General features: G+C 37.3%; 1 pseudogene; it reads right to left on the reverse strand.

The window, feature by feature from the left end:
- Positions 1-6,837: 6,837 nt before the first annotated feature.
- Positions 6,838-7,583, reverse strand: LOC143382360 (prohibitin-2 pseudogene; annotated as a pseudogene).
- Between the last annotated feature and the right edge of the window lie 9,709 nt (positions 7,584-17,292).

Consider the following 17,292-nt stretch of genomic DNA (forward strand, 5'->3'; position numbering starts at 1 on the left):
CACCAAATCTCTCAGGTTTGGTCTTTTGATGTTGACCCAGAGTTCTTGTATTCTTATTACGTTCTATCATTTGTTCCTCTTTATTGCATAAAGAGTACTCAAGTTCACATACTCTGTCTTCAAGGCCTAAAACTATATTTTCTATGGAATCAATGTGTTGGTGATATTTTCAACTGATTCATTGGGTCTTTCATTTCCAGGATTTCTGTTTGGATTTTTTCAAATATTTCTATTTCTCTATTATATGGTCTTTAATATCCTGCATTTTCTCTCAATTCATTCTTTAGATCTTCTTTTGGTTCATTGAACATTTTAATAATCATTTTTATAATCCTTTAGAATTTCATCATCTTTCCTGTGTGGTATTTTTTGTTAGGGGATTGTGAATTTTGGGGGGAGATTTGCCTTTTTCCTTGTGTTTTTAGAGATCTTGGACTTGCACATCAATTGAGATGTATTCCCTCTCCTCCACATATGTCCTGATGTATGTGATTCTTTATTTTTCTAGAATTTCTTTCTGTTTTTTTCTTTTTCTTTCTTTTCTTTCTTTTTTTTTTTTTTTTTTTTTTTTTTTTTTTGATTTGTGGGTAGATATCCAGTGGTGGAACCATTTTGTATGAAGTGAGATTCACTGTTTCTCCATTGAATTGTATTTCTCAGCAGCATAATCTCTACTCTGTGATATTTACTTTCCCTTATCACTGTCCAGTCTCTCCTAGAGGGAGGCAAGAATAGTTGTAATGTCAGCAACAGATGTACTATCTTAAGAGGAATGAGTCTACTTTTATATCTACAATACAATTTTCCACTTATGTAGGAAAGCTGAGGTCAGCATTCTATATCAATTCTAACATAAAAACTGAACTGGATCAGACTTTCAATATCAGGTGTTTACTATGTTATCCACTCCCGTATTAATACAAAATACTACTAATTGCACAAGATGAATGTGGTGGGAATTACATAAACAACATGATTCTATTTTTTGGTGAATTATAGTTTGCTCAATAAAGAGAAAATTGGGTGGGGAAGAAAGAAAAATTTGAAATGTTTAAAAAAGTGATCAGAGGAAGTAGGAGGTCGGTGATAGGCAGCACATGTTGACTATAAAAAGAATGAATAAAAAATTAACAATTTAATAAAACAGAGGGAAAGTGGGAAGAGTAATATTTGGTTGCTAATGGATGTGAGTGAAAAGGGAGAGATAAGGGACAAGAACCAAAGTATGAACAAACCAGCAGTTGTAAGATCAACACAACTTGAACCATGTGTAACTGAAACTCACCTAAGTCAAACCGAGGTGAAATAATAAACAAGTTCAGAAGAAAGTAATTAATGTGAAAGAAAAGTCATGGGAATATACAATTTTTTTTTCAAACCTATCTGTGCAATGAGAACACTCACCACACCCACATCCACATATATGGAGTCATCTGTAATGAAAAATGTAAAAAAATACAGTAAGAGGAAATGATGTTTAATTTTTAAAAAATTGAAATTCAAAAAAGAATAAAAAACTAAATATGGACTGGGAGTTTGAAGGAAAAAACAAAATAAGGAAAAATAAAATATTAGAGGGAAAAAAAGGGAGGAAATAAAGGGCCTATCTATGAGGTGATCAAAATTGTTAACAGGGATGGATTTTCATTCTTGTGATTTATTTTGGGCTTTTGACACTTGTATTCCGGGCTGGGGGTCATTAATTTCAATGCCTTTGTGTTCTTCACTTAGTTGTCAACCTTTGTGGCTCTGGAAGACAAAAATGGGTGCAGTAGATCTCAGCCTCCAGTCTCCCAGTTAAGGGTGGAGTAGAAAAATTTGGGTGCTGTATTTCTGTAGCAGGGGGAGTGCAGAGTTCTAAACTGAGAGCTCCAATATTTGGGGCTCAGTCTTGACCAAACCATGGAATTTTGTGGGTGCATGATGGAGATTTGATCTATATCTTCTATTGTTGGAAAGATGCTAATCTCTGCATGATATTTATAATTTAGGTCTCTGGTAAAATCTACCTTTAAGATGTAGGAACTTAATTAACCCTCACAGCTTTCTTCTTCACTGCTATGAATATCAAATACCAGGTATCTTCCTGGAGTGCATATATTCCTGTGTGTCCACTAAGGCATCCTGCAATAGTTCTTATGTAACACTAGCAGCAAAGTAGCTTTATCCTCTGATATTGGAAGCCTGTGTGGTCCAGATACAGTTTTATTTGTGTCTATTTTAGTCTCTTTGGTTCAGGTATCCTCTGGGAATTTTTTTGTTGACTGTTTTGCAACTTCCTTTATGAGTCCCTCTCAGCCCTCTCTGCTTGCCTCCATCCTATACAGCAAACCAGCTGCTTTCTGTGCCTGGCAGCATTTTCCACACCCAGGGGTGCTTTCTACTCTTGGAGTGAGTGATTTGGGGGTTTGCTTATCCTGAGCTGCTTTCTCTACTGATACTGTATCCATTAAAACCAGCTTTCCTTTCTAATCCCCAGGTTTTCCCAAATCAAATTTTCTTTATTTTTTATCTGCAAACAACACTGTGTCCTTTGTGCTCAGACTCCCTTAAACTTCTACCACTGGTGACCAAACTTGGGCATCTGTAATGTTTTATTTCATATATTATATTCAATTTTCTGACTTTTCCATGTCTATATGGTTTCTTTTACAGTCTCAATATTAGGTTTCCGTGAGTTCCCTTAGTTACTCACCTCCCTCAGAAGCAATCTTCCACTTTATAGGTCTGCCGTTGAGGAACTGCTGGGGAAGTGTATTTTTCCTCTAGGCTGCCATCTTCTTTACCTTAGTTTATTTTTAAACAGGCTCAAAGGACAAAGCCTTCAGGCCATCAATTTTTTTCTCACTTCAGTTCAACTCTGAATTCCCCACCATGCTGAGGGGCTTCTGCATTTGATCTTTTCTGGTAGAGGTTCAGAAGTCCAGATCTCTTATCTCCATCTGGCTAAAATATGAACAATCCCAGTGACTTGGGAGGCTGAAGCAGGAGGTTTTCACGTTTGAGGGCAGCCTCAGCAACTTAGCACACCCTTTTGATTGGGGAGTGTTCCCAGTCTGAATTCTACTCTGTGTCAGCTCCAGATTCTTATCTGCTGGTTTTGTCTTGCATGGGTTGTCCCCAAAGGTCCTGTAGGCAGGGGTGATCAGTAGCCTCACCATGGAGTGCAGAACTGGGTTTCCCTCTCCTGGAGGAATACGAGGAGCAAGGTAAAATTTTCAATTTTGATGTAATCCAATTTATATATTTTATCTTTTGCTCCTTGTGCTTTTGGTGGCAGAGCTAAGAAATCATCACTAAATACAAAAACATAATGATATCCCTTATGTTTCCTTTTAACCACTTTATGGTATTAGCACTTATGCTTTGGGTTACTTTGGTTTAAACTTTTATGTCTACTGTGTCAAGTTGGGGCCCAACTATATTCCAGTTAACCGCTTCATTTGCAGAAGAGGTTTTTCTTTCCCCAGCAAAAAGTCTTGACACCCTTGGGCAAATTCAATTGGCCATAAAAGTGTGGATCCATTTACGGATTCTTAATTTTATTATACTGGTCTGTACATCTTAGTTCTATTACATTGGTCTATATCTTGATGTCAGTACCACCCAGTTTTGAATAATTTAGCTTTGTGGTAAGTGCTGAAACTGAGAAGTGCATAATCCTTTGAATCTTTTTCTCTTTTTATCCCAATATTGCTTTGCTGAGTCAGAGACCTTTGAAAATACTTATAAATTGCTGGGTTGACATTTCCATTTCCACTAATGTGTCACTGAATATTTGATAGGGACTGTATTGGATCTGCAAATACTTTATATAGTATGGATAACTTAACAATATAATTCTTTCCATCCATGAAGAAGAGCTGTCTTTTTAGGGTTTTCTTTGTTTCAGCAATTCTCTCTATATTAAACCTAGAAGTCTTTCATGTCCACTGTTAGACTTATTCCTAGATATTGTTTTCTTTTGGATGCTCTGTACTGGAATTAATTTAATTTTCAGATTCTTCACTGCTGCATCTGAAACAGATAATTAATACTTTGTGCATTGATCTGATACCACAAACTTTGACAAGTTTATTGTTATCCCTCAAATTTAGTTTTACTTATTCCTTTCCAATTTGAATAATTTTCATTTATTTTGACTAATGGCTCTGGATAGAAAATTTAATACAACGTTGAATTGCACTGATAAAAATGATTTCCTTATCTTCTTCTTAGAGGGAAAGATTTCAATCTTTACCACCAACATGTCAGCTCTGGGATTTTCAGAAATGCTCTTCATCACATTGAGGATATTTCCTTATATTCTTGGTTTTATTGGATTTTTGTCTTTAACTCATGAGAAACCTGTTGGATTTCACCTGTTTTTATGCTTCAATTTGTATGGCTATGTTTTTTTTTTCCAACATTCTATTAATGTAGTTCATTACATTGATTTATTTTTAAATTTTGAATAATTCTTACATATCTGAGATAATCTCATTTGGTTATACTGTAAAATCCTTTCAATATGGTATTGATTTTGGTTCACAGTATTTTGTTAAGAATTTTTACATCGATATTTATAAGAAACATTGATTTATTATTTATTTTCTCATTATATTATTTTACTTCGATACCAATGTTATGCTGGCCTTATTAGGGAATATTCTCTTCTGATATATTTGTTGTTTTTGGAAGAGTTTGATAAGTATTGGTATAAGTCTTAAAAAAATAATGGTAGAGTTCACCAATAAGTCCATCTTTTGAACATGTTATTGTTTCTTTCTTACTAGCTTTCTAATTCCTTTTTCTTTGGATAAAGTGAACAGGGGTTCTTTGGACCATTTGCTTGTACCATTAGCCTTTCCTGTTGTTACTCACCTGATCTCTTGGTATAGAAATATGAAGAATAAAGAAAGCCTAGAGAACTCAGTATTGCATTCTTCTTCAGTTCTTTATGTTCCCTTTGAGTCTGTTTGCTCTATGACAATTTTATAACATTCGTTTTTCTATTTATTTTCCAAGAACTTGAAATGTCCTAGCAAGAGGGATTATATACCTACTCCATCTTCCCCAAAGTAAAAGTTCTAAATTTACTTTTAATTTCATAAACTTAATTTTTCCAGTCTTCTGATGAATTTCTCTATTAAAATTCCTCATTTTTTTTACCAGTTTTCTCTCTCTCTCATAATTTATGAATGTATTTAATAACATTTAATAACTATTTTTCTTGGTCATGAGTGTGTTCCTACTTCACATGTAGTTTCTTGACCTATGTATAAAACAATATAGTCATTATTTTGCCATTGCGTGTAAAACACTCCAGTTGTGATTGACAGTGGGTACTTGAGAAGACATCCTGTAGTCTCTGACAGGCAGTGCAGGTAACAGGTTGACCTCTTGAACCTGTCAGAAGTTGAACTCGTTGTTGACATCCAAGTTGCAGCCATAGAAGTTCCCCTTACAATTTGGTTCTAAATGCTCTGAACGGACAGTGAGAATCCTCCCTCAGAACCAAGGGTTTTTGTCCAAGTTTCTGGAAATCTTTTGAGTCTCATAGATTTACAGATCACAATTCTGTCCTAGCATTGCTGCTGCTAAGGTTGATCTTTATAAAGACATATTTATCCAGGGGTCAAACTGAGGAAGACCTTGGTTTTCATCTTTGCTTTTAGGTAAGTCAGCCCTTTCCTCTATCAATGTCAAGTCCAAGTATACCACAAGATGGTGAGATTTCTGTTTACTTTGTAATCTTCTTCCCAGATTTTGTTTGTTCACAGCAAATGTTTCAAATGGGAGATTTGGATGACAGGAATGTTTTTAGTTTGGTATTTGGAACCACAAATTTGTTAATCTACAGCAGTTGAAATTCTTGCTGTAGCCAAGTTTCCTTAAACCATGTTTTCTCTTGTGCTTACTTGTATTCAGAGCAGGTGCGAAAGGCGAGTGACTCACCCGAGATGGAGATTCAATCAAGAGATTTTATTGGGGGGTTGCCCAAAGGAGAGGCAGAGAGCAGAGAGAGGAGAGGAGGAGGGCAGAGAGAGAGAGAGAGAAAAGAGAGGAGAGAAAGAAGAGGAAGAGGACAGAGGGCAGAGAGTAGAGAGGAAGAAGAGGAGGGCAGAGAGAGAGCATGTGCTTACAAGCTTTAGCTTAAGAAGGGTTGCATAGGGGACATGCAGGGTGCTGATTGGCAGGGTGACTCAGGAACAGCAAGCGGACACTGTGTCCTTCGGGGATTGGTCGTGAAAACCTTTGAATTTGGCGCTCTTCTTTGGCTTGGCGACCTTCAGAGAGGAGGGGGGAGGGGTAAGGGATTCCATGATGTTCTCTGAGAAGGGGGAGCCTCCCACACACCCAACAAGGTGTTCATACCCAAGTATTAAAGTAGCCATGCTTTGCTTATCCCATATATGTTTATATAATTTTTCTCCAGAGTAGGTTGAATGGTCTTGTGTTTGATACACTGCAGAAATCAAAAAGATTGTAGGTTAGCCTGGAGGTTCCTTTTATCTAAGGCCCATCCTGTTTTCAAAATGCACCCCCCCCCTTTACCTTCTTTTTCTTTTTTTTTTTTGTCTTAAATAATAATAATAAAAAAAATATTGAGAATTCCTGGTATGGTGGTTATCTCCTCGCTTGCTTTTCCAACTCCCCTGGCCAACACAAGGAGGAGAAAAGGCATTCCCCTATAAGGGTTCATCTTCAGTCCTCCTTAATCCAAAAGGGCTCAAAAGTATGCACGGAGAGGGAACCAGCACATGTTGGGGTGTGCTGGACCCCTAGCGATTCCTCAAAACCTGGAGAAGAAACACATCTCTTTCCTCCCTGGAGGTGGAGTTCTGCTCATGGGTCTCATTTCTTACCCTTGATGAGACTGCTACTTCCCTGGGTAAAAATTTCATCCTGTAGGTTCAGCACAAAGGTTACAGGCCTTGAGGTAGGTACTGTTTTGTTTGGGAAGTGGTGATTGCCTAGGAGACCTTCTGGGTTGCCCTTATCTTGAGACGCTTGATGTAGCCAGGCTTCTCCAAGTATCTTGGCAGCCTCCGCCTCATCCTCAGCCAGCAGGATCTTCTTCCACTGTTTCTGTTTCGCTTTTTCCACCCCAAACTGGGTAAGCTGGGCCTCCTAATGAGCCACTTTTTTGGCTCCTATAGCAGGTGCACACTTCTGCCTAAAGCTCATAGCTAAGCTCAGCTCCTTGATGGCTGACATCCTTGGCCCGCTGGGGCATCAGCTGTGACACCCTGAACTTGGCCACCACGCTCCTGGGCACCATTGACAATGGATGGCAATACTTGTTGGTCACAGTTTAGCCCTAGGCGCTGGTACATACCAGGAGCTCTTGCGCATTGGGTCGAGACAGCAGGCACAGGCAGATAGATGTTCGCCATCTGCAGGTCTTTGGAGTCTTTTGGGGAGGAGATTTTTCGGGTTCTGCCCTGCATGCCATAGATAATGGGGTGCTGGAACCAGGGAATCCTGAAATGGAGGCCCTTGGCCAGGATGCTGTCCTGCCTTCCACGGTGAGCAGGTGAGCATGGATTCGCGGGCGCCAGGGGCCACAGCGCAGGTCCCCCAAAGCAGCTCAGCGCCATGCCCCCGAGCCCCGATGGGAAAGTGTCCCGCTGAGTTCTGGGCCATCGTTGATTGTGAGGGCTGTGGCACCAGAGGTCTGGAGTGGGTGCACACCCGTGTCTACCCCAGTCCTGTTTGGAGATCGCAACCAGCACAGGCGGACTCAGGACAGCAAGGTTGGCGAGAGTCAGAATGCACCGTCTACTGTTTGTGAAAAGCACTGTTTGTCAATCACAAGATTTTGGATAAGTTTACTAGGGTTTAGGATTAGGACACAAGAGGCATGCAGCTGATCTGTGCTCCTCCGGGGCTCCCTCCCTTGAGGTAAAAATGTTTAACAAATATTTTTAAAAGTCCATGATCCTAGACCTGACTTGCAGAATTCTGTGTGCCACAATGTTCAGTTAGCATGACAATCTTCAAACCGACCAGTAAATGGAAATGAGAACTTGGTGCTAAGGCACGAAAAACAGGGTTCATATATACGAGTGAAAGCTTAAAACACTAAGACAAAGAAAACTTATGCACAGAAGTTTTAAATTCTGTATCCTTTTCAAAGTGTAATATTTGCATGACTTATTACTGTATTATTAAAAATAACAGTGACAGTGACAAATGGCAATGGAATGTATATATTAAAGATGATGAAAATGTAAGTAGTGGGAAGATCCAAAAGAAAATATTTCCATCCTTGAATCTTAAAATGAAATGGAATGTTTTAATAACAGTATTTTAAAATCTTTTACTTAATTGCTTAATTAATGCAAAATTAAGTAACTAGTTATACCCCTAGTTACTTAATTTTGCATTAATGTCAAATAATAAGTAACAAAATATAGTCCCTAAATAAATTTTCTTGATTTATATTAAATTGAGTATAGATTCAGAGTAATTAATGTTTTAATATAACATAATAAGAATTAATATTTATGATTATTATTTAAAGCTTATAAAATCCAGAATAATCAGAGCAATGTTAACTGTTATACCCAGGATAGTTGTTATGGGTTGAACTGTTTCTCCAGTATTTATATATTTAAGGCCTAACCACTGACACCTTAGAATGCTACTGTCTATGGAGACAGGACTTTTAAAGTGGTAATTTAAAGTGACTCCCTTAAGAAATGCTTTAATCTCAACTAACTCCTGTACTTTTGAGAAGAGGAGCTTTAGGACAGACAGAGAGACATGCAGACAATCAACCATGTAAAGAGGCCACAAGAGGCCATCTTGCAGAGTCTGTGAGGAAACCAAACCTGCCACTCCTTATCTTGGACTTCCAGCCTCCAGAGTAGTGAGAAAATACATTTCTCTGGTTAAGGACAAAGTCTGAGATGTTTTTCTATGGCATCTCTAGAAAACTAATACTAAACTAATATTTAATGTATTTTCTTATTTTAAAAAGGGGATTTTCTTGACATAAAACCAACCCATTCCTATTATATTAAATAAATAAATAAATATACGGTAAGAGAGCATTCATATTTAAATATTGGTAACATTTTTATATAAATCCTTCCAGATAATAACCATTCAGATATTCATATAACTCTGTAACCATTCATATGTATATGTATGTATATTTGTATGAGAGAATATTTTTTTTTTTGTAAATGAAACACCTATTCTATATTGTTACACATTTTATGCTATATTGCACAATGGCATTATACATCTCATATTCCTAGTTTATATAATGTAATATCAACAAATAAATATTTATAATCTGTTCTAATTTCAATACATGCTGTTGAATAATCATAATTTTATTTATTTATTTTTGGTGGTAGGGATTGAATCCAGGGACTTGCACATGATGGGCAAGCATTCTACCATTGAGTTATACCCCTAGTTACTTTTATTTTACTTTCAAACATGGTCTTACTAAATTTCCCAGGCTTGGCTTAAACTTACAAATCTCCTGTCACAGGCTCTCAGGTGGCTGAGATTATAGTTGTGCGCTCCTGCACCCAGCTTGAATACCATAATTTTAAAACCAGTTTCTTGCTAGTGGAAACTAGGACTTACTTATTCAACATCTCACTTTCTCAGCAAAACTGTAACAAATGTAATTTTGCGTATATTTGCCATACTTTTTCAACAATGAATAAATTTCTGGGAGTGAAAGTATTGGGGCAAAAGTAATGAATATTTTAAAGTCTTTTGATATGTACTACCACAGTGCTTTTCAGAAAATATACACCCAATTATGCCTCCCTTCGAAGTGGTGCATTTCATTTAAAAAAAGTCCTTTAAATATAGTAAAGCATCTATGTTACCTATAGCACTGTTTAGTGAACAAAATTTCTGTTATGCAAGACCAATTCCCTCTTTTGCAGGTAAATTACTTTACCAAAGTATCTTATTAAATTTATTGAATTATATTTTCTTTCTTTAGTTTTTTAGAGATCACAAACCTGTTGTTGATACCTATCCCCAATCCAGTTTCTTCAATAGGATTTTTAAAAATTATTTAATGAATTTGCTTTCTTTAATCTTTTAATATTTAGCTATTTGTGTGTTTTCCATTTTCTTTCATCAATTTGTGGTTAAATGCATTTTTCCATCCACAGGTGTATTTTACTCTTTTCTTATTTCCTAAGGACAATTATAATCACATTTTGTTTTAGAACATCTATTTCCTTTGGCAATATATGCATTCTCTCTTGACTATTACTGATATATTCTTCTATTGCACTTGGTTCCATCTTAAGATATGTCTGATGATTTAACCAAATCCACGGTAATGTGAAAGCCCTCTGGTTCTTTTTCTTTTTCCCTAGTCTTATTCTCCTAAGAAATATCATAAATGTCTAATTCTATTTTCTTGTGCAACTCTTAAACTATTTGCAGTTTTAATTTTACCTACATCATTTGCCCATGTCATCACCAACTTCTTATATCATTTTTCATATAAAGATATCTAATCCATCTGAGTAGCTGATCTTCTCCCTGAGGAACACAAATTTGCCTTTACAAATAGTATTGGAAATAAGTAGACATTCTGTCTAGTTTAACAGTGAGAGTGTGTACTGGACAATCATTTTCTTCTGCGATTTGCAACAGCCAAACATTATGTATAACATTTACTTAAAAACTGATAAAGTTAATAAATGTTAACACACAGAGGATGAATAATACAGGGTCTTTAATCAGATAACATTTTCCTCTTTCCACATTTTTGAGTCAAGTCGAGCTACTTCAACTCTCTGGATCTAAATTTTGATCAAATATAAGAGTTTTAAAGACACTGGCTTTGATAGGGGATATATCCCAGAGACCTGGAGTGGTGGAGACAGTGTTCAGAGGACAGGGCTTAGCTTCTTTCCCCCTATGGAAATATTTCTTCTTAAAAACATAGACATTTGCATCGATACTTCCATCACAGTAATGTGAGCTTTCAACACAGAAGGGCTTGGGTGAGCATTAGTATTTCTAGTGAGGTGGTTAGTTATCAGCAAGCCAAGATTTCCCCTAGAACAAGGAGAAAAGCTGATAGACCCAACCTGATCTTTTCTTAAACTTGGGAGCCATCTCGCCACAAAGCCATGAAAAGATAATTTCGGCTTTACTATTAATTACTGCAAATTCTGAACCTGCTTGGAATGCCTGCCCGTGCCTTGAACTCACCCATGCCTGGCACTCTGACCAGATAGCAGCCCTCTCTGAAACTTTAGTGACACCTCATAAATATTGGCCTTCCCTGGCCAGACAACGACCCTCTCTGAGGCTCTAATGGTCCTCATAAATTCTGATGTTGGGGCCAGCAAAAAATGTAAACTACCATTAGTGTGATGCTTGTCAGAGTTCTGTTATCTGTAACCCCCCTTTGTGTAACTTTCTGGGCTAAGAAGCTGGGCTGCAGGAAAGCTGGGGTTGCTGTCTTGTTCCCACGGTTTTGGGAGGGAGAGGCAGCCTGGCCGGTCGAAATAATAAGCTTGCTTTAATTTGATTTTGATTGGAGTCAGTGGTCTTTTCTTGTGTCCTGGTCTAACAAAGCTGGATTCATTTTTTTTTTTTTTAATTACACCATAAAGTTATCAGAAAGCCACAGACAAGAACTGGAGGGAATAAAATTCCAGAGAGAAGGAAACTTTCAGGAGTGATGTGAGGATCAACAGCTTCTTTCCTTCCTGGTATATCTGCAGAGACTGAACCAGACCCTAGCAGAGCTAGAAAGATGTGCCCCCACAATTCCTGGAAGCACTTTGGGGCTAGTATAACTAAGGTGAAAGTTTAAGAAGCCTCACACCCAAGTATCAGGGCAACCTACAGGGAGATTGAACAGTTCTCTGAACTCAGGCCATGGGTGGATTAAGAAGATTAGGAATTATAAGAATTAAAGACTCAATTATAAAAGAGAAGCAGGACTCGGTGGGTGAACCAGCCCTGGTGGTGTCTGGTCTCTAACAAACAGCAAGACTCTGCATATTTTATTATATAAGCAAAAACATCGAGAGGATTTATTATGAGAAGGGTTCTTCAAGGTAAACAAAAGTGAGGTTGAACAGGGACAGGCTAATTGGGGCTTTTCTGCTTGCACAATATCTTTGCTTTGTCTGGCAACTGGCACTTCAAGGTTATTGAGTGCAACCATATTTCTTCTACCCTCGGGGCAGCAGGCATTTGAACTCAACACCATCAAACTCCCAAATTTCCATGTCAGACATGGGATCTACTCCCCTGGTGACAATGGCCGGCCACCTGAGAATGGGTATTTCTCTCAGCACCCTCATCACATGGGAAGATTCCCAGAAGCACTGCCTTGCTGTTAGGGGCTAGGGAGTTCAAAGCTCCTGACACCCAAGTCTGTTAGCAAGTCTGTTATCCTCTAAGATGTTATTGAACTTAAAAGTTGGACAGGGCAGAATATTGAAAAGGTGAGTCCAACTTTGGACAGAACAAGCATAGTCTCTTCAGTCTTGGATACAAAGAACTCCCAATGTGATTGCTCTGAGAACATGAGAGCTTTTGTTTGTTTGTTTGTTCATTCGTTTTTAAGATGCTTTCTAGAGCACTATACCACTGAAAAACTTCTCTCCAAAGTGAAGGAAAATGAAGCTACATTTAGCTGTCATGTCTTTAAAAGGAAATAGTTTAAAACAATTTCTAAAACAAATGGTAATCTATACCAGCAACCCCACTACTTACTGGTAGACTGGTACTTCTTGTACTCTAAATTCTCAGATTAAAAATGAAGCAGAACAAATACAAGGATAGGAAAGTTATGTTTGATTAATTCTACTCCCTCCACCTTATTCCCCTCCCTGTTCTTTTCCCTTCCCCCTAATTCAATTCTTCCCCTCCCCAACCTCCTTTGTGGACATATCAGAGACAACATTCGGAGACAACATTTCACTTTGCTTGATATTCTCCAGTTCCATCCATTTACTAGCAAGTGCGTAATTTCATTCTTATTTATGACTGAGTAATATTCCATTGTGTATAGATATCACAGAACACATAGATATGGAAAATATCATCCCCATTATGGTTTCAGAAAAATGAATCAGTTGTCAAAAGTTTTGTGGTAATTGAATTGTTGAATTTCATTATCTATCAAATCTTCAGTTCCTCTTCCATAAAGGCTTGTGACTGTCGTAGATCTTATTATCTGGATATTGGACTTTAATGCTAAATCGTAAGAGGTAAAGCTTGGTAAATTCTAGAATTTTTCAATTTGATGCAATTTTACTAAAGGGTTATGATGAAGATAGCAAAAAAAATTGACATGTTTATTATCTAATAAAGATTGAATAATTTTGCTTTAAAAAATAAATAAATAAGGGGCTGGGGATGTGGCTCAAGCGGTAGCACGCTGCTCGTCTGGCATGTGTGCGGCCCGGGTTCGATCCTCAGCACCACATACCAACAAAGATGTTGTGTCTGCCGATAACTAAAAATAAATAAATAAATAAATATTAAAAATAAATAAATTAAAAAAACCGTGTTTTAGTGGTGCCAAAACAACAATAACAACAACATCAAAAAACAAGCCACACAAATAAAATTAAAAAAACATACACACTTCAAAATATGTGGTTCATAAGTGAAGAATAATAATTATAAAGGCAAAGAAATTTTGAAAATAAAAAAAAAACCAATGAGAAATAAGCTGTAAGTGAGAAACTGATGTGACTCCATTTTTGAGAAACCAGCTTCTACCTCAAGGCCTGTCCAGAGGGAGAGGGCATGACCCTTGTCCTTGGAAAAACCCACAGAATGCTCCTGGGTACATACTCATCCTGCTGAATTGTTTAACAGGAGAGATCTGCAGCACCAGGTGTCCCTGACTCAGTTACACTAGGTGAGGACCCATAGCAACCCCCTAGCAACCACCAATCAGCATGAGACAGGGAAAATACCTGAAATACCAAGCAACCCTCCCAGTAGTTTCCAAACCATGTAGTTTAGCAGGTACACCCCCTCGAGGCTTAATCCAATCAGTTCAAATGTATTCCCCTCTTGAACTAACCAATCACCCATACCCAACTTGTTCCCACCAGTGAATGTGCTAATCAATGTTAAGAATTGTTGTTTGATTTTCCTGTGGTGTGAAATGACTTGCTGTGTGATGTTGTGACACATAGACTATCCCCCCCCAAAACCTATCAATCCTCACTGAACTAAGGGCCAGGACTCACTCCTCGGGACTGCTGCTTTGGAACGGGTTGTGAGTCCAGTTTGAACTTGCAATAAAGGCTCTTGTGTGATTGCATCCAGATTTGGCTCCTGGAGGTCTATTGGGGTCCCAAGAATCTGGCATTACGTAAGTAATAACCAAAAGGAAACTTTTGTACCTCTGATAATTTTAGACAAAGTAGACTTTAAGGTTAAAAAAAGTTACTAGAAAATAATGTTATACTGATATATGTTGAGATGAAGAGTTACAAAATAGAAATCTGGTGTGAAGATTAATTTTATGCATCTACTTAACTGGACTAAGCAATACCCAGCTATGTAAACCATTATTTCTGGCTGCATCTATGAGTAATGTCTTCTATGGAGGACATTAGTATTTGTGTCTGGGGACTGAATAAGTACAATCTTTATCACAGTGGGGGGCCCTCAGCTAATCCTTCAAGGCTTGAATAGAACAAAAGAAGAGGAAGGGTGGCTTTGCTCTCTCTGCTTGAACATGCATTTTCCTCTGCCTTGGGACAGAGGTGCCTTCTCTGGCCTGTGGACTCAGACCAGCCATTTCACCTTTGGCTCTCCTGGTTCTCCTGTCTTTGAGTTGGGATTAGAAGGACAGCATCATCTATTTTATTGGAGTATAAGGATTCAAAATAATTTCTGATAATCTTCTGTATTTCTGAAGTGTCTATTGTGATATTGCCTTTTTCATCCCCTATGCTAGTAATTTGAGTTCTCTCTCTTCTTCTCTTCATTAGCGTGGCTAAGGGTCTGTCGACTTTATTTATTTTTTCAAAGAACCAACTTTTAGTTTTGTCAATTTTTTTAATTGTTTCTTTTGTTTCAATTTCATTAATTTCAGCTCTGATTTTAATTATTTCTTGCCTTCTACTTCTTTTGCTGTTGTTTTGCTCTTCTTTTTCTAGGATTTTGAGATGAAGTATTAGATCATTTATTTGTTGGTTTTTTTCTTTTTTTAAGGAATGAACTCCAAGCAATGAATTTTCCTCTTAGAACTGCTTTCAATGTGTCCCATAGATTCCGATATGTTGTGTCTGTGTTTTCATTTATCTGTAAGAATTTTTTAATTTCCTCCTTGATGTCTTCTATAACCCATTGATCATTCAGTAACCTATTGTTCATTCTCCAAGTGATGCATGATTTTTCCTTACTTCTTTTATCGTTGATTTTCAGTTTCATTACATTATGATCAGATAAGATGCATGGTATTATCTCTACTCCTTTATATTGTCTAAGAGTTGCCCTGTGACATAATATATGATCTGTTTTTGAGAAGGATCCATGTGCTGCTGAGAAAAAAGTGTAACTGCTTGATGTTGGGTGGTATATTCTATACATGTCAATTAAGTCTAGGTTATTAATTATGTTGTTGAGTTCTATAGTTTCCTTATTCAACTTTTGTTTGGAAGATCTGTCCAGTGGTGAGAGAGGTGTGTTGAAGTCTCCCATGATTATTGTATGGTGGTCTATTAGACTCTTGAACTTGAGAAGAGTTTGTTTGATGAACATAGCTGCACCATTGTTTGGGGCATATATATTTATGATTGTTATGTCTTGCTGGTGTATGGTTCCCTTGAGCAGTATGTAGTGTCCCTCTTTATCCCTTTTGATTAACTTTGGCTTGAAATCTATTTTATTTGATATAAGTATGGACACTCCTGCTTGTTTCTGAAGTCCATATGAGTGATATGATTTTTCCCAACCTTTCACCTCTATGTATGTCTTTTCCTATCAAATGCATCTCCCGAAGGCAGCATATTGTTGGGTCTTGGGGATCGATAAATTTCTTAAGTCATATGATCTGCTCAGATTAAGTCAGGAGGATATTGACAACCTAAACAGATCAATATCAATTGAGGAAGTAGAAGAAACCATCAAAAGACTACCAACTAAGAAAAGCCCAGGACCAGATGGGTATACAGCAGAGTTTTACAAAACCTTTAAAGAGGAACTAATACCAATACTTTTCAAGCTATTTCAGGAAATAGAAAAAGAGGGAGAACTTACAAATTCATTCTACGAGGCCAACATCACCCTGATTCCTAAACCAGACAAAGACACTTCAAAGAAAGAAAACTACAGACCAATATCTCTAATGAATCTAGATGCAAAAATCCTCAATAAAATTCTGGCAAATCAGATACAAAAACATATCAAAAAAATTGTGCACCATGATCAGGTAGGATTTATCCCTGGGATGCAAGGCTGGTTCAATATATGGAAATCAATAAATGTTATTCACCACATCAATAGGCTTAAAAATAAGAACCATATGATCATCTCGATAGATGCAGAAAAAGCATTTGACAAAGTACAGCATCCCTTTATGTTCAAAACTCTAGAAAAACTAGGGATAACAGGAACATACCTCAATATTGTAAAAGCAATCTATGCTAAGCTTCAGGCTAGCATCATTCTGAATGAAGAAAAACTGAAGGCATTCCCTCTAAAATCTGGAACAAGACAGGGATGCCCTCTCTCACCACTTCTGTTCAACATAGTTCTCGAATCACTGGCCAGAGCAATTAGACAGACGAAAGAAATTAAAGGCATAAAAATAGGAAAAGAAGAACTCAAATTATCACTATTTGCGGATGACATGATTCTATACCTAGCAGACCCAAAAGGGTCTACAAAGAAACTATTAGAGCTAATAAATGAATTCAGCAAAGTGGCAGGATATAAAATCAACATGCAAAAATCAAAGGCATTCCTGTATATCAGCGACAAATCCTCTGAAATGGAAATGAGGACAACCACTCCATTCACAATATCCTCAAAAAAATAAAATACTTGGGAATCAACCTAACAAAAGAGGTGAAAGACCTATACAATGAAAACTACAGAACCCTAAAGAGAGAAATAGAAGAAGACCTTAGGAGATGGAAAAATATACCCTGTTCATGGATAGGTAGAATTAACATCATCAAAATGGCGATATTACCAAAAGTTCTCTATAGGTTTAATGCAATGCCAATCAAAATCCCAACGGCATTTCTTGTAGAAATAGAGAAAGCAATCATGAAATTCATATGGAAAAATAAAAGACCCAGAATAGCAAAAACAATGCTA

This window comes from Callospermophilus lateralis, chromosome 16, assembly GCF_048772815.1.
Source record: "Callospermophilus lateralis isolate mCalLat2 chromosome 16, mCalLat2.hap1, whole genome shotgun sequence".
NCBI lineage: Eukaryota > Metazoa > Chordata > Mammalia > Rodentia > Sciuridae > Callospermophilus > Callospermophilus lateralis.